Here is an 11,282-nt window from a genome sequence, read left to right as displayed (position 1 = left end):
GTGGTGTTATCTTAGGGTAAAAAACATATCCTCAAGCTCTGTGTGTTTTGTCTGATAGCCTGACCACAATGTGTGATGTCAGTGTTTGGAGAGCTTTAAGGAAACCTGCCTTCCCGTCCTCCCCCCTCTTTGCTCCTTTATCCTCTTTTCCCCTTCGTCATATATGGTTCATGTGTTGCTGATTACCCCCAAGTCCAGGTCTGGACCCAGAGCTTCCACCTTCTCCGCTTATATGGTTTAGAGAAGTGCGGCTCTTTCAAAGGAAATCCCCCAACTGCATCCCACCTCAAATCAATCCGCCCCGCATATGTGTGCACACTGCACAGGTATGAGATGTTTGTTTTTTGTGCACGCAATATCCGATCTTAAATGTAGGTACTGTATGCTAACACACACACATATATACCTACATGCACACACGTCTCTCCCTGCCTTCCTTCCCTGGGGTCTTTTTGATTGACAGTGCCCGCTCCTGCAAGGGATTATGGTGGAAACCAGGGGGGGTGGAGGTACCGAGGAGGGGTGAAGGGTTTTGAGGCCGGGGCGAGGGAGAGTGAGAAAGAGGGCTGAGGATTAGGCCCACTGAGCTTCATTAACCTGAATGTTTACACAAACTGATCTCTCGCAATGAGACCCTTTTCCTTCCCACAAGTGTCCCCTTCAAGAATCTGCCCCCCCCCTCTCCTCAATCCCAGCAGAGCATTGAAGCACCGTCCACAGTCAGTAATTCAGAGATACAGCCCAGCCTGATAAGAGCCAGGATTAGGAACAGTGCAGTTGTCAATTAACATTTAAAAGTAGGCTAACATTGTATTTATCTGCGAGTCTATTACTTCAGATGATGCTTTTGTAATCTTTTTGCACAACTTTAGGGATTCAATTTCAACATTAAAATGTGCATTTAGTTATAAAAAATCGGATTCTGACAATGTTTCTGACAAAGTCTTTAATGTATAGAGAAATAGGTTGGGGGAAGCCAAACAGCTTTTAACACTGGTAATATACCGTGGTCAATCTTTGTTTTAATGATGAGTAAAAACAACTGAAGAGAACATGTGACCTGTCGAGATCTCCTGAATGATAATGTTAAATAAGTGAAAAATTAAGCTTTGCTATTATGAAAAATGGTCACGCTTGAACTAAAATGATGTAATGTGCTTTAAAAAAGTACAAGAGTTCCAACAATCTGCTTTCAATCCTTGTTTACATTTCACTAATGAAGGCCTTGACTAAATAAGAACATAAGGTCATTGTTGTGATTTGCTACTGAAAATCAAAGAAGGGAGAAAATGAGGACTTTTCTGATTCCGTCGGAAACTGTGGTTTCCATAATGAATTACTCTTAGGAGTTCAACTAAGAGCAGAACATTTGACATTTTTGACATAGCAGTTCCTGTTTTTCCAGAGCGGAATAAATCACAGCTTATTCTATAATGCAATACAACATGATGTAATTCAAAAGTATAAAGGGGGTAAAGAGCCAGTAAATTAGTGCCAATCACAAGGCAGACTTCAAACACACCGACTTGTGCTTTTGTTGCTACTCTCCAAGGACCCATTGAGCCGGTTAGAGTTGTGCCTGAGCTCTAAGGACAACACTGGGGGCTATTTGCTTCTCAGATTAAAGAGGTTGAGCAAAGATAGCCGTCTGAAAGCAGCAGCAGTAGGAAGACCAGCTCCAGAGGTCCCCCCCCTGAAGACCAGCTCCAGAGGTCCCCCCCCTGAAGACCAGCTCCAGAGGTTCCCCCCCTGAAGAGCAGTTAGCAGAAAAGGACTGCCTGTATTGTTTAGCATCTCTGGGAAAGGGTGTTTTCTCTCGGCACTGAGGTGGAAAAGTAAATTAGCGTTCACTCTGGACCTGGCTCCGGCTCCGACAAACTGAGAATGGTGTGTCGACAGCCGCAAGACTGCTCTCTTCAAAGAGCTGTAACCAAAGGGACATGGCTCGTGCTAAAGTAAACAGAACGAAGTCTAGAGCTCTCAGTGAGACAGGCAGGCTGTGGCATGTTTTTCAAAATCGCCATCACATCAAATGGGCAGGCAGATCAACTGGAAGTTATTTTGCAAGAGGCACTTCTTTGGCGGCATCTGCCATGTGGGTCTAATTTTTCACCTTGAATGATTGTGAATGCTGCGGAGGGTCAACGCAGGTCCATGCCTGCTTGACAAGACGTTGGTTCTAGAAACAAAAAAGAAAGAGAGGGGGAGAACGCTCTAGAGGGAGAGAGAAAAGGACAGAAAGAAAGACAGAGAACCGACAAGAGTGCCAAATCACAACTGCTGAGGACCAGCCGTCTACACAATCTCAGACAGGATAGGGAATGTGGGGGGAAAAGAAGGGGAGAATGAGCGATTGGAGAAAGGGGTGCAGTGAGGAAAAGAGAGAAATAGTTTTTGACATCTGGCTTTGATTAAGAAGGGCAGTGTGGACAAGCCAGCCTTTGCCGCTTGTTTTGACTGGGCTTTTCGGGGGAAGTTGATGTTGTTGTTTTTTTTAATAGCAAGTGGCTTGTTAATTGATGAACACGAGCCATGGACACAATGATAGAGCTGAGATTAGGCATTTCAGTAGTGGTTGGATACCTATTTGTGTATTAATATGCAGTTTGTGCATGTGTGTGCTAGTACACTATGTATTTGTGGGATGGGTGATGACTGTGGGGGAGGCTGGAATATAAACAAAGCATACATTTTTCCTCCAAATGCCAAACCTCTCTGGCTCTCTGATGTAAGATGGACATGAGCTATTATTGTTTAAAATCATTTTTCCAGTCTCTTACATGTTCAAAACCCTGGAAAGGAATTCAGGGAGTTGATGAATAAAAGAAATGGAAAAGAAGAGAATAAAACAAACAGAAAACTCTCGGGATCAAGATCAGACCAGACATTTTTCATGTAGATCAAAAAAACAATAGAATTATCCTACAAATCCTTGTTTGACAGATGTAAAACATCTGCATTTCAGGAGAAAAGGGGGAAATTCTGTGGTGTTGGTCGACCTCGTTGATCCAATCTTAAGACTGGAGAAAAACATTTGAAACACCCGTACAGCAAAACTGGGACTCAGACCGACTTTCTGTTACTTCTTTGCAGACATATTGAGTGTGAGAGGAACCTCATGGCAAAGCGTCCTGCACTGCTGAATATGAATAAACCATCAAGTGCAGAGACTCAAGCCAAGCCAAACTCAGCACGCAGGCATCACAGCCGAACAGGGCAGGAGGCCCATGGAGCTCTTATTGGAAAGCCCAGACAAACTCCACCACCACCACCCCTCCCTCGCTATAAACCCCCAATTCCAAAGTCAATTGCCCATCAAAAAAAGATAATGGTTTAGAAAAAAAGGAATTTCCCCCCCCCCCCCCTGCTCTCTGATTTTCAATTATCGTTACGGTGAGAGGACATGCATTTAAGATTGAGTAGGTCAGAGTGAATGGAAATTTAAAGGAATACTGGTGAGGCCAGTGGAGTTTTGAAGAGTTTTTGGAGGTGAAACTGGAAACCTTGGGACATACTGCTTGTTCTCTGAGGGCTCTGAGGTTGTGATGATGATTGAAAGTGATGTCTGTTTGGTAGCTGCTGCTTTTGCTTCAAGGGCAGCTGCATAAATGTCGGAGGGGTTTGAACCTTGGTCTCTGGCAAACTTAAACCCCAGAAGTGTGTGAAAGATGGAAGAATGATTAAGAGTGGCGTTTATTAGCCGATGCTGTCTTAAGGCCAACCAGGTAAGACCACTACTTCAACAGTGCATTAGAAGAAGCTGTACTGGCAGGGATGGGAAGAGACTCACTTAACATTTCTTTCAAATTCTGACAGAGTTTTGGACTAAAGCACATTTTCAAGACAATAGTATCAACTGAATTTTGCGGGAAAATGCTTTATCTGTTTTAAGAAAAACTCATTTTATATTTTAATAACATAACATTTTTATTTGCTTGGTGATTATCTTTTTTTTGGTGCAGATTTTAAGATAACTCAACATTTTGACAAGTTATAATCAAACAAAACGTATTCAAAATTAGGATTCCAACAATTGCCGTCACATTTTATAAAGCTGTTAAGTATTTTAACTCATTATTTAAAATACAAAATACTTAATCCCTAAAATGCCAGAAAATGTGTACATTTTAACCAGTTCATACAGTATAACCGTGTCTATATAAAAATAGAGTCTACAAATGTGCTAGTGACCTATATAGGTGTTTCTGGTATCAAATTAATTACATGTCATTTTAAAGCAATACCCACACACTGTCAACAGCAACCTCACTGTAACAGCAGGGCTGAAATGTTAACGCCTCATGCAGTGGACAAGCTTGTTATCTGTGCTGTGTTTAATTGGCTTAGAGGTCTTGAACCTCTGGCCACCACACCTTGGCAGCAGCAGTGCAGTGTCAGGGGATCAGTGAAATACTATCCACAGGACGGGAAACCAGCTGGGGAGTAGAAAACAGGAGCGACTCGAGGATGTTCTCTCTGCTTACCATACAGAAACTAAAGAGGGTCTGTTCCAAGGGTGAGGAGGAAGGTGTTAAAGAAAGTATCAATATCCTGGAACTTCTCCCATATCTGCAGGGCCTGCTGTCATGTCTTGTGTGTGTTTGTATGTGTGTGTGTGTGTGTGTGTGTGTGTGTGTGTGTGTGTGTGTGTGTGTGTGTGTGTGTGTGTGTATGTGTGTGTGTGTGTGTGTGTGTGTGTGTGTGTGTGTGTGTGTGTGTATGTGTGTGTGTGTGTGTGTGTATATGTGTGTGTGTGTGTGTGTGTGTGTGTGTGTGTGTGTGTGTGTGTGTGTGTGTGTGTGTGTGTGTGTGTGCATGCGTGCGCAGGAGAATGCGCGGGAGAGAGAGCACACATAAGAAGTGATCAGAAAAGATGTTGATGTCATTTGATGTTGTCAAAAAGATAACATTTCCATAACATTTCCTGGTCTTAGAAGAATATTTGAGACCGCCCTTCGTAGCTACAAAACAGAGTGAGTTTTATTATTACAGTATGACCACTATTGATGATCAATTGCCATTTGTCTGATGAAAGGGAGGTAAAAAAGAATAATTGAAATGCCATAGTAATCATGAACAAGACAAATGGTTGACAATATGTTGTTTAATTTTCCATTCAGATGTATTACTTCACTTGTATTACTTGTATTACTTGTATACTTGTACTTGTATTACTTCAATCAACAAAGACATTTAACATAGGTTGTGGTCTAATCCAACTGTTTGCAAGTCCAGCAATTACCTATTGTCAACGTAACTTAAGTTAAATATGCCAATAAGGGCAAAAATAAATCAAGAATTATAAAACGGATAGTAATGAAAAGTAAAAAGGTAACAATGTCATCATAATCTTTTTCTTATTCCTACTTGAGATGACAAAGCCCTCTAAAATCTTCATGACTATATCCTTCTTCACTATAGTCCTACTGTGAGGCCAACCTATTCTTTACAGATTTCTGGAGGACCTGACTCATTCAGAAAATTAGCCAATCAATGTCGGAGCACTAAAACAGTCGACAACAGGTGAGACCTGTGGCTGTCTGTCATTATCTCATCAACCCATCAATCACACAGATGCACCGCCCTGGGGGAGTATTTGCCAATAGGCACACAGGTGAACCCTTAAATCAGCTTTAATTGGGCTGCTGAGTAACAAGCATGTTTGAAAGGTGTGGGAAAGTGAGACTGGTGTCGGTGAACTTTATGGGGCTCTGACAGACTCCCCGCCAACTGTGGAGGCAGAGCTAGTGATAACAGAGTCTCCATCATCACTTGTTTACTACCTAAAGAACTAAACTAAACAGTGGCTTTACAATAAGAGGACAGTACTCCTCACAAACTCCCATTCCAAACAGATATGCTGCTTCCCTAAAGAAGTGAAACAAACGTTGTGAATATAATGATACAGCATCAATTTATTTTTATCATTGCCTTGTGCAGTATTACATAAGAACATTTGGCTGGTTTAGGTGTATTTTTTCAGAAAGACAGCAACACATGATCTCAATCTAAATCTCTCACTGCACTGTCTGTCTGCATGATGACAGCATGTCAGCATGAAGATTGATTTTTATTTAATTGACATCTAAATGTCAGCTGGGATCGCCTCCAGCACCCCTTTGACCCACTCAAAAGGAAACGTTTGTAAAACTGCTGTAAGGATGGATTTATTACAGCTACTTGTAACTTATTTCATTCTAGAATAACTTTTGCTATTCTGTCTCATACACCACCACTTAAGTTACTCAGCCTGTAGACTATTAACCCAAAGCTCTCGCAAAAAAGCACCTAGCACAGGAGCCCAATGTCCTCAGCTCTGGCCGTGGATACTTCTTTCAACTCAACACTACACATTTATTGACAGCTTTTAAAAAATATTTACTGCCCTACTTCCTCTCCCAGCGGGCACCTAGCCTGTAATCTCCCGACCCGTTTATTAGATCATTTGTCAAAGCCTCAAGCTTTTCTTCTCTCTTTCCTTTTTGTCATCAACCCCTCCTTTCACTTTCTGCAGGGGGGAATGTGTAAGTGTGTATGAACTGTATGTACATCTGTGTATGAGAGAGAGAGAGAAAGAGGGAGAAAACAGGGTGAGACAGAGGGCCTTGGAGATTAACTCCTTCCATGCCTTCCTTTTCCTTTTTAAAACAGAATTTACAGCTGATTAGTCTCCACTGTAAAGACAGGCCCCAGTTCCCAGAAGGAACGCTGCTAAACATTTATGCAAGGCCAGACGTAAAGACCCTTATTAAAAACATGTGTTCTTCCAAAGACCCCTCAGGGAGACATCTAGGAGTGCACTGAATAAAAACGCTGCAGCCTGAAGGCTCATTTTTATCATTGAAGAAATGTGTGTTATTTTAAACAAGACACATGGATGTACCAAAAAAGACAAATCCCCCCTTTTTTAGAAGCATATATAAACGTGTGCTCAAAGTGTGACAGAGACAAGAAGTAGCTCAGAAAAGTGTTTTAATGTTAAAGGAATAGTTCTGCATTCTTAGCTGTATGTTCAATACAAAGCTGGAGCGTGTGGCTAGTTAAAGCTAACTAATGAACACATTATATCTCGTTTGTTTTATCCGTACAAAGTGGGGGTTAATGTGTCGGCCATTTCTTGGCCAGAAGCATAACTTCCTCAAATCTTGTCATCACCTTGAAAGTGCCGGGGAACCAGTAATATTTTAGAAAGTTATTGCTCCTGGCCAATATACAATATAACTCAAGCCTGTAACCCCCTGTAACAGCAAGTGCCATTTTTACAATATGGTCTTTGTACGTATTAAATAAACGAGATATAACGGGTCATTTTGGAAACTTGTATGCAGATTATTTCACCTTAAGACACAGCCAGGCTACTCCTCTTTACAGTCTTTACACTAAGCTAGGCTATAGCAATAGCTAACCAACTTTGTGTTTTAGCCATGTATCTACAGGACAAACATTACAGCGGTATCAATCTTTTCAACCTCTTTTAGAAAGATGGCAACTACAGATATTTTCCAAAATGTCAAACTATTCATCTAAAGACAAATTACCCTCTGATTTAAACCACAAAGTCTGGTAAGCAGACTTAAATAACTCAACTCCAAATTGATTTCTGGTGAGCATTCAAAGCTAGCACTGAGCTTGCGGCTAAGCAGACAACAGAATCACCTTCTGTTTTCCCCTCATGTCTGTGTAATGTGAGTGTGTGTATGGGCAGGAAAGAGTGAGATAGAGCATGAGACGATGAAAGTGAGCATAAGAAAAAATTGTAAGAAAGAGTGTGTTTTATTATTGCTGAAGATGTGTATGGTGAGGCGGCGTCTGGCGTAGACACCCAGAACCTTAGCTACCATCGCTGCCAGGCCTCAGCTGCTACGTGTGCTTAGTGCTCACCACGTGCCCACAGAGTACACAAGGCAGCCACAGGTATGTCCCCATCACCCCGGGCCACACCAGTCACAGCCAGGAGGCTGTCAGAACCTTTCGGGTATCCCGTCAAGCTAATGATATGTGACTGAGTCTGGGCTGCCGGTGCACATGCAATTGTTCCTTTCATATAGCCTCCCCTGATGTATTAAGACTTTTTTTGCCAAGTCACAGCCATCAAGGAGCGACCCAGGATCATGTGTGTGTCACATGAATGTCTGCCTATACAAACTGTGAATGTATACCACACAAATCTGAGCTGTGTGCGTGTATGTATCCATTTATCTGTTAGTGGGTTTTCTGTCAGTGGGTGTTCAGAACTGGTTTGCCACAGTGGAAAAGATAATCATAAACTGGCTGATGGTAAAAATGCGTCCAGGTGGACTGCGTGTGTGTGTGTGTGTGTGTGTGTGTGTGTGTGTGTGTGTGTGTGTGTGTGTGTGTGTGCCTGTGTGTGTGCGTGCTGGTGCATTGGTCTGTGTCTCGGCTTGGATGGGATCATGAGAGGTCCCAGTGCTTCATAGAGTTTGTGGTGAATATAATGTTGAGCTGTACACTTCAGCAAAGCCAATGGATTAAAACTGTCACACAGCAGGCTGGTGCAACAGGGAAAAATGGCCCGCAATCATCTGTTGGAGGAATCCTGTCATCATGGGGCCTGTTTTTCTTCAACAGTCATACACTGGAAGCTGAGAGATACAGACATAACCTGATTTCTTTACTGTTGAGTCATCTAAAGTGTTTCCAAACCCAATTGAAATAGCTAAAAATAATAAATCCACATTTTTTAGGTCAGATATGTTATTTTGATCCTGTTTTCTAAAGGGAAAAGTAAAGTAAAACTCCAGGCAGAATCTCCTGTTAACCACTTGATGCCCAACTACATGGGGTATATTACTATAATAGACACCAAGGTATCACCAAGTTACTATTGCTCTACTGGGTTACTCACTCTCATACAGCTCAGACCAAGAGGAAAGAAAAATTAGTTTTATACAATGTTTCCAACTAACATAACTTTAGCTATGTGAGATTCAACATAAACAGAAAAAGGAATGAGAAAATAATTGTGGTCGACTGGTGTGTGTGGTAACCCGTTACAGTCTTCATGTTGGATGTGGTGTGCTTTTTCCAGGGTTTTGGATTTCTCATTATATGTACATGAACTTGCATATGGCTTGATACACTGTGTTGGAGCTGACTGAGCACATTGGTGATCCCTATTCATCTTAAATTCACAAATAACATATTTGTAAAGTAGTTTTATGGAGGGAAAATGTAGTGACGGTAGTATTTGTAGTTAAATTATAATACTTGTTATGGTGTCAGTTTATCCATTGAATTAGTTACAAAATAAGAGATAATTTAGTATAGTTATTTAGCTCCTGGGCTTGCAGCCGTTATACTGGTCTTATAGTGGAGGTCCAGCTTGGGGTTGAAATGACAGAAATGTCCAAATCAATTTTGGCAAATCAATCCAAAAACACTTGCTTCTCAGATGTGAGTATTTGCTGTGTTTTCCTGTTTTGTTTAACTAAAGGTTCCCTAACTTTGGGTTTTGGACTGCTAGTTGAATAAAAAAGCAATTTAGAGATGTCACATGGGGCTCTGGGAAATAGTGATAGACATTTTAGACTATTATTATTAACATAACATTGTACCGACTAAATGATTGATGACTTTGAAAGCCAAAGTCAAAAAGTAACAACTTTCCTTAAAAATCTTACAAAAGTAAAAGATCAACTCCTCCCCTCCCACCTGATCAATGAGTAAATATTCCCCTACTCTGTTCCAAATAATTTCCTTCCAACTCTGTCCAGAGAGATTTCAGGGACTACGCAGTATGGTATTTCTCCTTCAGAGGGCTTTAGCTCAGTTGGCTGGAGGGCTAAGGGTCCAGCTCTATCAACTAGCGCCAATGTAAACACAGCAATTCCTTCCCAATTAGAAACGCTAAATGCATTGGACTCGGTGCACTACCAGGGCTGGTGCGTGCAATTAATGCAGCCTTGGTCTCCACTGGCTGCTTCGGATGGCTGGGATGGTTAAGATGTATACAGTTTCAGTTCAAGGCCAGTCAGTGGAAGTCTGATTGGGCAGGTTGGACTCATCATGGAAGTATAAACATGAGGTTGGATGGGCGCTTGGTGGTTGGGGTTTTCTTTGGGTCAGCCGTGCTGGGTAGCACCACAGCCGGCCAGGAAGAGATGTGTGGTGGGGAGGTCACTCAGAGGGGGAGATTAGAGGAAAAGGAAGCTGGATTTCAGCTGTGCAAACTTTCCAGATTGAATGTAAAACTGCAGGGTATGGAGATCAAAACTGTGGGGATCTATAGGCATGTGACACATTCACATGGCTTTGGATTGGAGTTACTTTAGATGTGAAATGACACAGGTTACTCACTATACTAATATATATTTTTTAACCGCCTCATTTTCTAAGTGCCGGAGAATACTTAAGGATCATATTCATTTTAAAATGAATTGCAATGTGATATCAACACACAATACATGTATCTCTGTTTCATGGAAGCTGTGATATCTTAACTATTTCACTAGATTAAATAAGCATCAATTAACTTCCCACTTTGTATCTATCCAGCTCACATGACTCTTTAACTGAGGAATGTATGGCATGCCAAAATAGTCTAGATTCTATAGTTGTGTTTTTTTGGTTTTGATGAACTGACCTGAAACTTGAATTGGTGTGAAAATTACAACAATGTGTCACTGTTTTACCAAGACTAACTTTCCTCTAAAGAGATCTTTGTAGTGTGTTTTATTATCAGCCTTTATAAATCACGGAAAAACATCTCTATTGGCTCTAAAGTTTTGGAACAGCAGAACATGCAAGACAGGGATAGAAGGCCATTGTTCCCGTCTCCTTTTGTCCAGTTGCCTTTGTGCATTGTGTGTTCCTGAGGTGTTGGTTTGCACTATCAGCCTGGGGCGCTCCACTCTCTCAAAGATAGTTTGCTAACAGTGCTTTTACTCCATTGCCCCTAATGAAAATCCATACTAAACATTTAGCTCTGTGTGAGAAAGGGGGGAAATTCAATAAGACACATAACACAATTTATAAATTACAGGAAGAACCAATCGAACCAACAGGCAACATGGAGAAATGTTTTTATGTTTATATTTGTTAGTTTTACTACATTTTAGGAACCACATTAGCAGCTGTCTGTGTGTGGTGAGTTTAAAGAGGTTCAAATCTATTTTCCTATACAAAATGAAGTCAAACGCTGTGTTTTTATTCAGTGTTTTTTTTTTCATTGCAGATTATCAGTCATGCCGCCAGAGATGTCTCCACTGAGGTATTCCCCAAACTAATGGTCGCTCTTGGACAGTGCCATCGATAGTAAACTA

This window comes from Trematomus bernacchii, unplaced genomic scaffold (genome assembly GCF_902827165.1).
Source record: "Trematomus bernacchii unplaced genomic scaffold, fTreBer1.1, whole genome shotgun sequence".
NCBI lineage: Eukaryota > Metazoa > Chordata > Actinopteri > Perciformes > Nototheniidae > Trematomus > Trematomus bernacchii.
This window is presented reverse-complemented; position numbering follows the sequence as displayed.